Source organism: Lagenorhynchus albirostris, chromosome 4 (genome assembly GCF_949774975.1).
Source record: "Lagenorhynchus albirostris chromosome 4, mLagAlb1.1, whole genome shotgun sequence".
Lineage (NCBI taxonomy): Eukaryota > Metazoa > Chordata > Mammalia > Artiodactyla > Delphinidae > Lagenorhynchus > Lagenorhynchus albirostris.
In genome coordinates this window covers 105,828,193-105,845,287 of record NC_083098.1, presented here as the reverse complement: position 1 = coordinate 105,845,287, position 17,095 = coordinate 105,828,193, and the positions used below count along the sequence as shown (strand labels likewise).

The 17,095-nt window shown below is 39.3% G+C and overlaps 1 protein-coding gene across 7 annotated transcripts in view; it reads left to right on the top strand.

The window, feature by feature from the left end:
* The window catches only part of C1QTNF7 (C1q and TNF related 7), a 125,544-nt gene that overhangs the window by 78,287 nt on the left and 30,162 nt on the right, over nt 1-17,095 (top strand). The window contains exon 1 of one of the 7 annotated variants that reach the window (XM_060148495.1): nt 5,071-5,120. The exons of 5 other annotated variants lie outside the window; for them this stretch is intronic. The gene's annotated coding sequence lies outside the window, so the exon portion shown is untranslated. Of the gene's footprint in view, nt 1-5,070; nt 5,121-10,102; nt 10,122-17,095 lie in introns of those variants that run through there. One more of the 7 variants, XM_060148491.1, reaches the window with a different exon arrangement.

Sequence of the window (17,095 nt, the reverse complement as noted above, 5' to 3'; positions counted from 1 at the left end):
TAACAGTATCTGCCACAAAAAGAAAGTTGGAAAGCTCAGGAAACTAAAACTCAGAAAACCCTGTTCCTTCCTCTAAGTCAGTATCTGCTGAGGAGTTATCATTCTCCCTGCTGAGTGTTTTGTCATCTGGATAATTTTGGCTTAGGATAAATTTTGAGCAGAGTGATCTTTTGAAAATGAAAACCAGATCATGTTCCTCTCCCGTTTCCTTCAAGGCCTTCCCATTGAACTTCAAATACAACTTAAACTCCTCCCCATGGCCCCCATGACCTAGCATGATGTAACCCAGCATAACCTAGCTCATCTTCAACACACTGGCCCTTGTTCTCTCCTGGCTATCTCATCTCCTTCCTGGGAACAGGCAGGATTGTTCCTGCTTCAGGATCCTTACAGTGGCTACTCCTCTACAGGGACCACTCGTCCACCCAGATTCATTGGTCACACCTTTGTCTCATTTAGATCTCTACTCTAACATTGCCTCCTCAGGAAAACCTCCTTTGATCTCCTTCCCAAGACTTTCCATCCTCCTAAGTGCTTTCTAGTCTTTCCAGCACTTCCCGCTATTTGAGGTTAACACTGCATTTGTTCCCTTGGTTGTTGTCTGCCTACCACTCTACAGCACCACTCCCTGAGGGCAGGACCATTTTCTCTCTTATTTGCCCTGTTTCCCCAGTGTCTGGATTCCTGCTTTGCATGTCTTAGGTTCTCAACTGATCTCTACTGAATGAGTAAGGGGATGGACCAGAGTTAAGAACCCAGACATCAATATCCAAGCAGAACCAGCAATGGGGGCACAAGTTCAGGGTGGCAGACACGGTAGGAACACACGGAGAGCTCATAATGGTGCCATGTATCAGAGAGGAGAAGATGAATAACAAGTGCTCGCTGCCCTCAAAGGAGCATACCCTTCACCACACGCATAACAAACCACACAGGGGACTCTGCAAAGGGAAGCAAGAGGAAAGGAAGGTGTGGGCCGAGTATGACAGCTGCCAGCTTCAAATTTCCAAATTGGAGAATAGTGCACAAAGATTTCACTAGAGGGATGCGTACTGCAATGTTACTGGCGAAAGCAAAAGTTAAAAACAACCAAACCATCCCACAATAGAGAATTAGTTAAGACAATTTCCATACAAACTTATAATATCATTTTTAAATTACATTATAGAATTATATTTATTATACGGAAATATGAGTAAATATAAAGTAAATGACAATAGGATTCCCCAAAAAAGTAATGCATAGAATAGTATAATTTAAAAGAGAGAGAGAGAGAATATGTATCTTTCCAGATGTAGATGCCAAAATGATAACAGGATTATTTCTGGGTGGTCTGATTAACAGCTGATTTCTATTTTCTTTTTTGTTGTTGTTGTTGTTTATCCATACAGACTAATTTTTCCATGATTAATATGTATTAATTGTGTAATGTTTTTCTAGTTTCAAATAAATGAATCAGGATGCATGTTTTAAATCCCATCTCAACAGTATGAAGAAACACTGGATATCAGAGGGCCTTTCCTTGGAGCAGGAGAGCAGCCTGCTGTTAAATATTATTCCAGGCACATGCACGTGTTTAAAAGGCTCAGCTGTCATGGGGACAAGAGTGTCAGGAGGACAGCACCAATAGTATAGCCAGGTAGTGGCCTAGGCAGCCCTAAAACTGAGGGTCAGTAGCACCGTATGGATGTGGAAAACAGACCCCAGAGCCAAAATGTCACTTACAGTTGCATCTTGTGCCAAACTCACTTTATCTTCAGAATGTGCAAATTAGGTGTTACTCTCCCATCTTACAAATGAGAATCCTGAAGTTCAGGGAGGCTCAGTGAATTGTCCTATATCCTCCAAGAGCGAAAACTAGACCAGCTCTGCCTGACTCCAAAGACCTTACTCATCTCCCAGCATCAGTTAATCTTCATACATGTCTGCCTTAAGCCCAAATAAGTGGAAGACACCTAGTGAGCAGTTAATCCAGTGGATATAAAGCATTTTGTGTTGTTATTCTGGAACCACTGGTTTGAATAAAATCTAATCAAAGGCAAAATCAAATAAGACACTAACTGCAATGTGGTTTCCTGGATTGGGTCCTGGAAAAGACAAAGACCACTAGTGGGAAAGCTGGTGAAATCTAAGCAGTCTGGAGTTTAACTAATACTAAAACAATGATAGATGATAGATAGGCAGATAGATGATAGATAGATAGATAGATAATAGATGGATAGATGATAGATGATTTGATAGAGAGATAGATGATAGATGATTTGATAGATAATAGATGGATAGATGATTTGATAGAGAGATAGATGATAGATGATTTGATAGATAGATAGATAAATGCTCTTGCGGAATGATGAGGGTGAGGAAGCATCTGGTCTATTAAGGTGGACATCTACCTGCCCAATTACCACCTCCTTCCTCCATCTCAGCCCCAGAGAGAGCTCCAGATCCCACTAGAGATCACTTTGGAAACCCTTGAGCTGGTCCAATCAGCTTACCTTATAGATGAGGAAACTAAGCCTGACAATCGAAGTAGCCCAAGAACTCTCGGTTGGACATTGGCAGAGTGGACTGGAGCCCGGTGTTCTGGACTGAATGTTTTTGTTCCTTCAAAATTCTTATGTTGAAGCCTTAGCCCCCAGTGTGATGGTATTTGGAGGTGGGGTTTTGAGGAGGTAATTAATTTAGATAAAGTCATGAGGGTGGGACCCCCCCTTGGTCGGATCAGTGTCCCTATAAGGAAAGGAAGAGAGACCAGAGTGCCCTTTCTCCATCATGTGAGGACACAACCAGAAGATGGCATCTATATGCCAGGAAGAGAGCTCTCACCAGGAATCAAATTGCCTGGGACCTTGATCTTGGACTTCCTAGCCTTAAGAACTGTGAGAAATAAATGCCGTTGTTTAAGCCACCCAGTATGTGCTATTTTGTTACAGCAGCTTGAGCTGACTGAGACACCCAGCCTCCCCTAGGTCAGTGCTCCTTCCCAGACACCAGCTGGAGTCAGGATACATGGAATCCTGAGATCATTTTCAAATCTACCTCTGCTGAGAAACATTTCCAAATAAAATATACCACTCTCTAAAATTGTTGGATTTTGCAAATCCAAGAAAAGGTGAACTAGTTTTATCAAACACCTATATTCCTGAAAGGCTGTATGCAAGTGAAATATTGTTGACATAAGCAGTGTGAATTTGCTATTTACTATTTTTTTCTTTGGTTAGACACCACTGTATCACTGAAACAATGATCCTCAACCCCAGGACCTGCACCCAAACTATCAGGGAAGCCTGTTAAAAAATTCAGGTTCTTGGGCAAACCTAGGTTTTAAGTCATTAAAACTTGAGAATGGGTCCCTGATACCTGTATTTATTTAGTGCTCCCCTTTTGCGATGGTTTTCTCAGAAAAGACAAACTGGAGAATGAGAGATGGTTGTGGGAAGGAGACTTACTCTCACTATATATACTTCTATTATATGAATTTTTCAAACACCATTGTGTGTTGCCTATTTGAAACTAAACTAAACTTAAAAATTCCCCTTGCACAGCCATGGCAGGGAATTACAGATCTAGCGAGACTGTGTTGCATCTCTTAAAAACAGAGTATTATACAGAATTAGCTTAAGGTCTCAGGGCAGCCTAGTTAGGTCAAGTTCCTGGTTGAAATAATGAGTTTAGGAGTCCAACAGTTCAGGTCTGAACCTGCCTCTGCCCCAACGAGTGTTCACTCTTCTGAGCACCTCATCTGTAAAACCCATATAATGGTACCCACGTAACAGACCTGTGAGGATGAGTGAAGACAGTACATGTAAAACACTCAACACGGAGCCTGGCATATAGCCAGCCCTCAGTAAATAATAGCTATTCTTCCTCTTTCTTTTTTCTGTAGCCCCTGTGCTGGAATGGGGATTATTGACATGATCAGAACTGAAGTATTTTGGAAGGAAAAATTCTTCTTTGTTTCATGAAACAAAATTGGCTGACTTTAAGCTAGAAAGTGTATGTGCCAGAAAGGTCTCCACATGCCCTGATAAGTGCTAATGGCCAAGACTTCTCACCCCTGTTTTCTTGCCATCAGCACTGATCTAAGAAATTAGAACTCTTTAGGCATTTTCATTTAGATAAAAGTGTGCATTCATAGTTTTCTTGGACATCCTCCATACTGTTCTGAAGCTTTGGCTTATTGCTTTGCTTTTTAACTAATTTTTTCCCTTAGATATGTAAATATATTGCTAAATATTTGTAAAATGGAAGGGAAAAAAAGCAATTCAAAATTCCACCAGCTTAACACAATGGATGACAGTATTTTGGTATATTTCCTGCTAGGCTGTTAATGTGTGAGTTATAATCATAAAAAGCATTATATTTACACTGAACAGATTTCATCTTCTGGCTTTTCTTTTAACAGTGGATTGCAAATATTTTCCCTATTATAACCACACTTTCAACTAGCTTCATAATATTCAACTGGGTGACTATCCCACAATATATTTAACAATTCTCCTCTTTTGTAACATTATAGTTTATTCTGATTTTTTGGTTGTTTTTAATGCTGCAATGAACATCTGTATATGTAGATATTTTTATTGAATTAAGAACTATTTCCTTAGGTTAAATTCGCACAAATAGTGTGTTCTGTTTTTCAAGTATAAAACCCCATTAGAGAACAGTATGACCTTAACTAGATAAACTTAGAAAAATCACAACCATTTCATGTGAACGTGCTTTCTCCCTGTTTTTCAGAATTATCAGGGAAATAACTCTGTGCAGAGCAGAAACAAAACAGCCTGTGATCTACCAGAGACAAATGGAATTGCAAAAAGTTCAAAGGGCAACATTTTATTTGGCTGTTAGAGCTTCAACATGAATTTTGAATTATAACCAAGACAAAACAGAGTTTTGAGAAGCATCTGTCATCCAATTTGCATTCCCTTTCCATATGTGAACAGGAAGGGAAAGACACTACCATTGGCCCCAGCTGAAAGAGACTCTCTAAGGAAATGAACATGTATACTAACTAAAATCATCTTTCATAACATTCAAACAACTGGTGAGTTTCAACCAGCACCTTGGCAACAGTTCATTCATCCTCCGCTATTCCAGGGAGACAGCAATTCATTTCAGTAAGAATTCATTTATGTTAATAATTTTTGTTCATTGAGCGCTCAACCGTGCCAATGTCCTAATATATTTTCTAAACGTATGCTTTCATCCTATTTTATAGAAGGCACACTGAGGTACAGAGAAACTGTCACATTCCCAAGATCACACGGTTAGTAGGTGGTAGAGTTGGGCTTCAAACCATTCTTTTGAGCTTCAGAAATCATGTTAAGAAGCCCAGCCCCAGAGACCCATACTCTGCCTGTTGCCTGGAAATCAGGCAGGGTCTCCCGTTGTCGCTTGTGTTCGTTTTCTGTTGCTGCTATAAGAAATTATCACTAACTTAGTGGCTTAAAACAACACGGTTATTATCCTACAGTTCTGGAGGCCAGAAGTCTGAAATGGGTTCACAGGGCTGTGTTCCTTTTGGAGGCTCTAGAGGAGAAGCTGTTTCCTTGCCTTTTCTATCTTCTCGAGGTCGCCTACACTTCTCATCTCCTGGTCCCTTCCTCCACCTTCAAAGCCATTATAGCATCTTCTCCCTCTGATTTTATTTCCCTCTGCCTCCATCCTCACACCACCTTCTCTCTGTAACTCTGACCCTCCTGCCTCCCCCTTATAAGGACCCTTGCGATGACATCAGTGGCCTACATAGTTAATCCAAGATATTCCTCCCTCTCTCAAGACCCTCAACTTAATCATATCTGCAAAGCCCCTTTGCTATATTCACAGGTTAGGACATGAACATCCTCGGGTGGCCATTATTCACATTATGACCAGTAAAGAAAGCTAAACGACAACTGGAAAAGTCACAAGTGTCCTGCAGAGCTACTTTTCTAGAGATGATACAACAGGGAAAAGCTGTTCAATTTAGGATTCCAGCAATCCCAACAGAACCAGAAATAGGAGATGCAGACAGCGTAAAAAAGAGCAGGTATCACACTACTATATATACAGTAGATAACTAATAAGAGCCTACTGTATAGCATAGGGAACTCTACTCAATACTCTGTAATGACCTATAAGAGTGGATATATGAATATGTATAACAAATTAACTTTGGTGTACAGCAGAAACTAACACAATATTGTAAATCAACTATACTCCAATAAAAAAGAGCAGGTATCTCAGTTTTTGAGCACTGAATATGATCCACGTACTTCACTTACCTTAATGCATTTCATCATCACAACAACCCTGACAGGGAGTATCCTTGTCCCCAAAGCAGAGATGAGAAAAACTGAGGTTCAGAGTAGTTATGTAACTCTCTTGAGGTCACACAGTCACACTAAGAACGCTGATGGGCACCATTCCTTTGATTTGGACCCAGGTGACTCTGAACCCAAAGTCCAGGTGTTGTCCACCCTGTCCAGACAACTGACACCAAAATTGATCTAAATGAACATCACCAGCAATGGGGATCTAACAAGAGGCAGCCTCTGCACACAACCCTTCCATCACCCACTTCCTTATTTATTTGTTTGTCTATGTGTTTATTATCTAATGCTCCATGAAGGTAAGGGTCTTGGTTTTTTTCTGATCACTGTCCCCTCAGCTCTGAGAAAGGCCAGGAACATAGAAGACACTAAAGAAATATTTCTGTAATAAATTAATAACAGTCCTTTGACTCAGAGATGACCGATGTGAGCAAACTCAACCACTTACAACATGGAAGGGATGCTAAAAATTAACAAACACCACAATAAGACTTCTCAACAGCCAAAACAAACAACTCTCAATCCAAATTAATGCTCTATCTCTTTGGAAAACCCCTGGAGACATAATGCAGAACATGTGTTCTCTTTCTGAAAAGTGATTTCTAACTAATTTGTTGAGCTCTTTATCCCTCTACTTCCTGCTAAAAAGGATATATTTCTGTTATAGTTAAAATTTTAAAAGGAGGTCATCCATCTGAAACACAAGATCCAAGGGAGCGAGGTAACTGTACATCAATGTTGTAATATTCAAGAGATACATCAGTAAAGTTATGGCCTCTGTAGATGGAGACAAGATTCAGAGAGACTAACTCATGACATTCCTCAAACTTACAAGTTGCCAAGCCTCAACCCCAGCACATGTGTGTGCCTCACTCAGCTCCCTGCAGAATGGACCACCTCAGTCTTATGTCCCATGCTCTCAAACACACATAACTAGACACAGTGACGCAGACCCAGACTCAAAGAGATGATATTCTTTCATACGTAGAAAACTTTGTCTCATGGTCAAGACATGTGCCTTCATTTATTTTAAAATTTTGACTCTGCACATAAGTATAATGGCCACTGCTTTTTTTTTGTTTGTTTAGTTTAAAGCAATATTCTTCCTGAATAGCAGAAAATTATCTTCCGTTCCATACCAAGAGACTATATATATAAACATATATATGTACAACACACATATATGTATATATATACATGTATATATATATATACACACAGATATAGCATATATGTGCAAATACACCATACATACACATAATATTTAATTAATTTTCAATATGCCAAAGTATTCCTTTGTAGACGTTATTTCATTAATTTCTGATATAGTCAGTTCTTTTTTTTCTCACACACACACACTGTATTTTATTTTTACAAGAGATAAATAAACTGACCAAGCATTGTAAATGGATGACCACAACAAAAGTAACAATGATTGCAATTACCAAACACGAAACACACTCATACTATGTCATAATATTGACATTCAGTCCAGTAATCCTCCACTGTAATAGCTCCTTTACTTTGCAGTGAAAATTGATTTGTATATTTTTTGCCTCTGACTCCTTGTGGGATTTTTTTTTTATTCAAACAGAAAGTCACAAAAATTATAATCATCCTCATCAGTTCACTCAGTCCCATGTAATTAATTTTTTTATCTTGATCTTTTGTTAGCACTTTTATGAATTCATCAGTTTTCCATTAGAGTTCTGAAAATGCTTATTCATTCAGTTCAGCAGTATAGTCAGTTACCAGAAACATGTACTTGTCAGTCTTTTCCATGAATTCCTTGAAGAGGAAACCCTTTTATAGGAACATTTTTGCAAAAGCATCAGAGTACACCCAGAACTCTCTGTAAATGACAAAAGACTTAAAAATGACCACGCTTAACGATTTGGTGAAAGTTCATAATAATGCAATTTAGTTATTTCTGAGATATACATTTTAAAAGTAATAACTAGAATTATGACTTATAACATTATACCAGAACATATAAGACTTTTAGAAATTTCATGTAATGTCTGAAACATTTATATTAACATATTTCCATACAAATTACCCAAAGAAAGTTTAGTATTAGTTGTTTTTTTGTTTGTTTGTTTGTTTATACTGCAGGTTCTTATTAGTCATCCATTTTATACACATCAATGTATACATGTCAATCCCAATCGCCCAATTCAGCACACCACCATCCCCACCCCACCGCGGTTTTTCCCCTTGGTGTCCATACGTTTGTTCTCTACACCTGTGTCTCAACTTCTGCCCTGCAAACTAGTTCATCTGTACCATTTTTCTAGGTTCCACATACATGCCTTAATATAGGATATTTGCTTTTCTCTTTCTGACTTCCTTCACTCTGTATGACAGTCTCTAGATCCATCCATATCTCAACAAATGACTCAATTTCGTTCCTTTTTATGACTGAGTAATATTCCATTCTATATATGTACCACAACTTCTTTATCCATTCGTCTGTCAATGGACATTTAGGTTGCTTCCATGACCTGGCTATTGTAAATAGTGCTGCAGTGAACATTGGGGTGCATGTGTCTTTTTGAATTATGGTTTTCTCTGGGTATATGCCCAGTACTGGGATTGCTGGATCATATGGTAATTCTACTTTTAGTTTTTTAAGGAACCTCCATACTGTTCTCCATAGTGGCTGTATCAATTTACAATCCCACCAACAGTGCAAGAGGGTTCCCTTTTCTCCACGCCCTCTCCAGCATTTGTTGTTTGTAGATTTTCTGATGATGCCCATTCTAACTGGTGTGAGGTGATACCTCATTGTAGTTTTGATTTGCATTTCTCTAATAATTAGTGATGTTGAGCACCTTTTCATGTGCTTCTTGTCCATCTGTATGTCTTCTTTGGAGAAATGTCTATTTAGGTCTTCTATCCATTTTTGGATTGGGTTGTTTGTTTCTTTAATATTGAGCTGCATGAGCTGTTTATATAATTTGGAAGTTAATCCTTTGTCCGTTGATTCATTTGCAAATATTTTCTCCCATTCTGAGGGTTGTCTTTTCATCTTGTTTATGGTTTCCTTTGCTGTGCAAAAGCTTTGAAGTTTTATTAGGTCCCATTTGTTTATTTTTGTTTTTATTTCCATTACTCTAGGAGGTGGATCAAAAAAGATCTTGCTGTGATTTATGTCAAAGAGTGTTCTTCCTATGTTTTCCTCTAAGAGTTTTATTGGCCACTGCTCTTTTGATTCACACTTTGACCTCAAACACATCTCCCTCATGGCAACTGTTCACTTCAAATCTATTTGTCTCTTTCCCCTGGGATGCTATAAGATTCTTCATGGCAGATATGTGGTTTAGTTATCTTTGAATCTCTAACATTAGTGATTGGCACCTCTCTGTTGGATAAATGAACGAGTCTCTTATTATAAATATAATGCCTGACCATCTTATAGTTCTCTCTGACCTTTTTTTTTAAATGTAGAGTGTTTTTTTCTTTCTTTTTATTTTCTCCTTACAAAATCCTATGCACACATTTCTGTGTTGGGACCTTCTTACTAAGTATTAACATAGCCAATGCTGCATGCCATCTCATACTTCTGAAGCTTGATGAAGATAAAGAATGTTCTAATGATTCTTGAAGACACAAACTAATTTTATGCCATTGGGCACATTATTAACCTCAGCTCTGGTGTGAGCCAAAGAGAATTTCAGCTATGTCCCAACTATTATAAATCAGGCTTCAGTTCCTCAGCTCTGCTGGAAAATCCCTTTGTTTTTCTTCCTTTACCTTTTAGAATCCATGACCAAAATGAAGATGCCTCCATGTCTTATTGGTGTGGTAAGCAGAAACAGCCATTCAGATCTATCCCTAAACCCTCCAGTAGGAGTTTTTTAGTAAAACATGGTGTCGGGCATTTCTGGTTCATTTCTAGCGCTATTCTATTGGGGTTTTTCCTATTAAAACAAACGTTTTCATGAACTCACAAAATGTGTTAGTCATAACCATCACAAAGTTCCAGTCGATGATTAAAAAACAAACTAAGTTTGGGAAAAAATTCAAGATGCCTTCCATACTCCAAACTCGTTCCTAGTAAACAGAGAACAGGGGCCAATGCCTTGAAACCAAACATATTTTTATGAAACCAAACACCATAAAACATGAGTGAGCATACCCTTACATCACTCTGGCCACTAAGATTAATAGACATGCTGAAAGCATTTGCTTCACACTTGCTCAACTGAACAAATACATCTTTTCACAAAACAAATCCAAAATCACGGCCATTCCCAGATGTCTAAAATTCAAGACTCTTTGCTGTCAAATTCATCAATGAGAAAGTGTAGAAGAAGAGAATTTGGGACTTTAACCAAATGTTTAAATCTGGTACCAGGAAGAGAAGGAGCTAAAATTACACATTAAAGAACCAAAAAACAAAAAAAAAAAAAGAGAGGAGGAAGAGAAAATACACTGAGATAAATATCCACAAATAATCTTTTATATTATCAATGTTTTATTTCTTTTAGAAAAAGGACATTCTTTTCATCTACACAGGATACTGTCCATTGCATAGGTAGAGTGGGTTAGTGTTTATTGACTTTTTAAAACCAAAAGGAATATGCTTATTGTCCCTCATGGAAAACTTAGAAAATGCACTAGAAATTAAAGTAGAAAGTACAAATCACCCATAACCTCCTCACAAGGCAATATAGCCACATTAGTATTTTAGAATTGAGGTGTCTCATCTTCTGATAATATATTATTTTGTAAGGCAAAATGAATGTTCCAACTCTAGAGACAGTATTTGGTAGCCTACTTTCTTCGTTTAAGTAACATATTATAAACACTTGTCTTTGTCATTAAATGTTTTTACAGAACATAGATTTTAATGGCTACAAAGTAGTCCTTTTGTTGATGTGTCATTGACTTAATCAATCTATAACTGTAGAACAGATAAGACCAAAATAAAAAGGCATATTATGCTGTGATCATCATCATTGTACATATAGCTTTGCCTACATTTTTAAAATTTTCTCCAAATTAAATCCTAAGAATAGAACTGTTGAGACAAAGGGTTGCAAAATTTTCAGACTCTTCATATATATTTGTCAATATAAATGTGGTACCACTGAATGACTGTACCGCTTAATATTTGCACAAATAACCTATGAGCACACCTGCCCCTTAGCCGGTTTGAATTCTTTGCATCTTTACCAAACCACTAGGCTATTAAAAATTTGTCTTGTTTTGCTACCATTCACTTATTCATTGAGCACGTGCTGATCCAACACCTTCGATGTGCCAGGGTCTGCTCTCAGGCCGGAATCACTGCAGTGAACACAGGTTACTGGCACCAGGCAGACAGGGTTGGAATCCCAGCCCTGTCTTATTCCCTTGTGATCTTGAGCATGTTCCTCATTTGAGCCTCCATTTTCTCAGCTGCAAAACAGAGGTAAATGCAACCCACCCAAGAGGTGACTCTGAAAGTAGGCCATGTTGGCACTTGCACAGTGGTGGGGCCCAGGCAGTGTCCACGGACCCCTCAGTAAGTGTTGGTGCCTGAAACCCACTCCCCTGCAAGCCTGAGCACTACCAGCTCTTTTCATGACATTGGATTTGGCTTCAACTGGGGAGATCCAGCCCTCCACTCTGATGTGCCCTGCTGTCTCAGAAAACTCCTCTGCCATTGGAGGGAAGAAAGACTAATTACGGGAAGCTGATCTCTGTGGTTAGGTCTCACTTTGACCTTGCATTCATTCTGCGACAGGGACTGTGGCCACAATACACTGTATGAAGTCCCTCCTGTACGTTAAAGTCAGAGGCTTTGGTGGAAAGAGAATTATGCTGAAATTTGGCCAACCCTGCCTCTTGCTCGGCTATTGCACTCTGTTTCGTCTTAGCTCCATTTCTCTATATAAAAGAATTTCCAGCGACAACTCAAGTAATGGCAGATTGGGGTTTTTTTTTTGCTTCAGATCTTTTATAAAGAAATAAAAAATTTATTTATAAAGAAATAAAAAATTATAGGTTAGCTAAAGCCCCATTTTTAATCCTTTTCTTGCTCCTCAGTTAACTACTACCCTGAAGCTAGAATCAATACATTTCATTCCCATGTATTATTTTTTTATCAAGGTGGAACTTATATGACATAAAATTTACCATCTTAAACAGTTCACTGACAACTAGTATAACAATGTTGTACAGCCATGACCTCTATCTAGGTACCAAAACATTTTCATCACACCCAGAGAAATCTCTGGACCCATTAAGCAGTCACTTCCCATTCCTGAACCCCAACTCCAACCCTTGGCAATTCCCAATCTGCTTTCTGTCTCTACGGGTTTACTTATTCTGAATATATCATACAAATAGGCTCATACAATATGTGTTCTTTTGTGTCTAGCTTCTTTCAATCAGAATACTGTTCTCAAAGTTCATCCGTATTGTAATACGTATCAGTACTCCATTCCTTCTTATGGCTGAACAATATTACATTGTATGTCTATACTAAATTTGGTTGAGTTTCATTCACACCTACTTGCTGCCTCCTGCACTGGGCCAGGATGTCTAATGCAGTGACGATCCAAGCAAGAATCCTGCTCTCCTAAGGGGCACATCTGGAGGGAGGTGCAGGCAGGAAGCATAGCTAGGTGACCCACACATGGTCTTTGTCACCAGCAGACCTGGATTCCAGCCTCGGCTCTATCCTTCATAGTTACATGAGTGTGAAAAAGGAAATTAACCCTTTATGACTTTGTTTCATCTGTAAAATGAGGATGAAATAGTAACCACCTCATATGGGATTGCTGAGCATAGCACACAAGATGATGTACATAAAACTTTGCTCAGAGACTGGTACACAGTAAATGACCCATTTGACAAATTTTAAAAGCATTTATCAAGCACCTACCAACTGAAAGGCACTGTTCTAGAAGTAGGGGTGCAGCAGCAAGAAAAACAATGAACAACCGATACCTCACAGTCCAGAGAGGAAGCAGAGGAGATAAGGTGGAGATCATTGCCCATGTGACAAGAGGCTGAGAAGAGGGTGAGGTTCCATGGGAACAGAGAGAAGGTGCTGGAGCTAGCTAGTGTTGACAACTGTGGAAGCAGATTCCCATGGAACACCATCAGGACTTAAACAAAAATATGTTCAAAATATCTCCATCTCTTTATCTCCTGCCACTATAGTGACCAACAATGATCATCTCTTGCCCGCTTGGCTGCATCAGCCTCCCAACTGGTCAGCAACCTCCCCTGCCCAGCCCTCTCTGATGCATTCCCCACAGAGTAGCCAGAGCATCACTTTCAGCATAACAAAGAGCATGGTTTCCCCTGACTGATGGCTCCCATTGCTCTTAGGATAAAAGCCAAATTTTTCAAGCTCTGACATGATGTGACCTTGCCTATTTCTCTGACCTCCTCTCTTACAGGCTGCCTTGTCCTGTGAGCTCCAGCCCACTGACCTTTCATTTCCTAAAGTTCCCAAAGCCCTCTCCTGCCACAGGACCTTTACACGTGCTGTTCTTCCTTCCAGGGAGGCTCTTCTCCTATCTTTACCCAGCTATTTCACCCTCAGGAATCCTGTTAAATGTCCCTTCCTTACAGTGGTCTTCCTAGACTCCTTGAACTAAAGTACATCCCCCCTTTTTAATATCTATCACCAGCCTCTCTTCTTTTATTTTGTAGCCCTTGCTGTCTTTAGTGTATGCAGTTACTAAGAGAGACAGTAAAATACAGCAGTTAAGAGTCTAAGACTGTGCGGCCTCAGACAGGAGACTTACCTCTTGTGCCTCAGTTTTGCCATGTATAAAATGAAAATAATGGTCACCGTAACTACCTTCTAAGGTTGTAAGAAGAGGAAGTGACTCAATGTTGGCCAGTGCCTGGGCAGAGTTGAATATTAATGAAGATATTCTGAATGAGTGTGGGGGTGAACCAGGTAAAGAAGCAGAGAGAAAGATCTTGAAGGTTGAAAGAGAGGAACAACATACAAAGTTGTAGAGATCTAAGAGAATCAAGTGTGTGCAAGGACTAGAGCAGGCTTGTCTAACTGCCACCCTGAGCACATGGCCAGGGGCTGGTACCTAGGGGATGCTGGATCTTGAAAAGTGGTGAGTTCTATATAGCCTGAAGGGCAAGGGAAGGCCAGGTTGAAGGACATGACCAGGGCAAATGTCACAGGTAGGTGTGAGTCAGAGTAGTACCTTGAAGGGAGGGCCAGGAGGGCTTGACACCTTGGGTGCAGAAGAGATAGAAATGGATTCTACCTCCCTGGTCACATGATTCCTCCCTGGTCATGTGACTCTTTGAGCAAGGGTCTCTAGGAAGCTTTTTAAGAGCATCCCACACTTCAAAGACCCTATAGAAGAGGAGTCTTGGGGACTGAGGGTCTCTGGTGCCCTTGAGCTCTGGCCATACCAGGGACCAACTGTTCTGTCCCAACACAAAGCTGCCTCTGGTGTCCTGCCAGAGCTGTCTACCTAGGGAAACAATGAGAGGGCTTCAATCTGGGCAGTGTGTCTCATCACCTGTATCCAATCTGCCAAGCTGGACTGAGCACCCACTATGTGTCCAGCATGGAACAGGGCTGCAAAATTTCTGTGAAATTACAAATGAACAAGGCTTAGCCCCTGGCTGAGGTTGTGTAGAGAATCTGGGGCCAACCAACCCAGAGAGGGTACGATTATCAACACGACTGTGGAACAAGATTTGATGTGCTCTCCACAAAACACACCTCTGTGATCGAGCATCAGTAGGGGTCAGCTTTGCTGACCTTTAAGGTCACCTCCAAATTGGAGTTTCTTGGCTCTGCCTGTGTTCCAGGGACTAGGAGTGCCTGACTGTTAAGGGGCTTACATTCCCTTGCATTTATTTTCATAAAAGGATGGGGCAGTATAAATTCACACAGCATTTTGGAAAGTAGTTTGGCAGCAAGTACCAAGAGAGACATAAAACATACAAGTCTTTTGACCTAGTAATTCTATTTCTGGGAATCTATCCTAAGGAAATAATCCTAAATAAGGATGAAGGCTTATGCACAACAGTTTTCAATATAATCTCATTTATAATAGGAAAAAAATGGAAACAGCTTCATTGTCCAATAAAGAGGGGGTAAAGATTAAATAAATTATGGTATAATTTCTTGACAGATATTGTTTGGCAATTGCTTCTTCCAAAGAATAACAGAAGAGAAATGTTTATGATATTATATTAGGTTAAAGAAAAAGCAAACAGATGATCCAGGATTCCCACTTCTGGGTGTATATCCAAAGGAAACGAAAACAGAGTCTCAGATATCTGCACTCCCATGTTCATTGCAGCACTACTCACAACAACCAAAATATGGAAACAACCTAAGTGCCCAAAAACAGCTGAATGGATAAAGATGATATCATATACATAATGAGATATTATTCAGCCATGAGAAAGAAGAAAATCCTGCAATTGGAGATAACAAGGATGGAACTTGTGGGTGTTATGCTAAGTGAAATAAGTCAGAAAAATACTGTGTGATATCACTTATATGTGGAATCCAAAAAAGCTAAACCATAAACACAGAGAGTAAAATGGTGGTTCTCAGGGTCTAGGGGTGGCAGAAGAGGAAAGAGGTTGTTTAAGTGTAGAAACCTGCAACCAGTGGACAAATGTAGGTCCTGAAGATCTATTGCACAGTATAGTGAATACAGACAACAATACTGTAATATAATTATCAAAATTGCTAAGAGACTAGATCTTAATTATTCCCACCACAAAAAAAGAAATGAAAATTATGTTACATATTAGAGGGGCTAATTATCACTACAATGGCAATCATATTACAGTGTATAAATATATCAAATCAACATGCTGTACACCTTAAATTTACCCAACGTTATATGACAAATATATTTCAATTAAAGAGTGAAATTGAAAGCAAAGAGAAGAAGGCTCCTTCAAGATGGCAGAGGAGTAAGATGTGGAGGTCAACTTCCTCCCCACAAATACATCAAAACTACATCGACATGTGGAACAACTCCTACTGAACACTAGCAGAAAACCTCAGACTTCCCAAAAGATGCCCTCAGGTGACCTACAAGCAGAGGCGGGGCTGAATCAAAGCTGAACCCCAGGAGATGTGTTAACAAAGAAGAGAAAGGGAAATTTCTCCCAGCAGCCTCAGGAGCAGTGGATTAAATCTCCACAATAAACTTGATGTACCTGGCATTGGTGGAATACCTAAATAGATAACAAATCATCCCAAAATTGAGGCAGGGGACTTTGGGAGCAACGTAGACTTGAGGTTTGCTTTCTGCATCTAATTTGTTTCTGGTTTTATGTTTAACTAAGATTAGTATTTAGAGCTTATTATCATTGGTAGATTTGTTCATTGATTGGGTTGCTCTCTTCCTTTTCTTATTTATATTTATTTATTTATTTATTCCTTTTTCTCTTTCTGTGAGTGTGTATACATATGCTTCTTTGTGTGATATTTTCTGTATAGCATTGCTTTTGCCATTTGTCCTAGGGTTCTGACTGTCCATTTTGTTGTTGTTGCTGTTGTTGTTGTTGTTGTTTTAGTATAGGATTTAGTGCCTGTTATCATTGGAGGATTTGTTTTTCAGTTTGGTTGCTCTCTTCTTTCTTTCCCTCTTTCTTTTTCTGTATTACTTTTTTATTTTTAATACTTCTTTTCTATTTTAATTATATTATTTTATTTATTTATATTTGCCTTCCTTCTTTCTTTCTTTTTCTCCACTTTCTTCTGACCTGTGTGGCTGAAAGGGCCTTGGTGCTCCGGTCAGGTGTCAGACCTGAGCCTCTGAGGTGGGAGA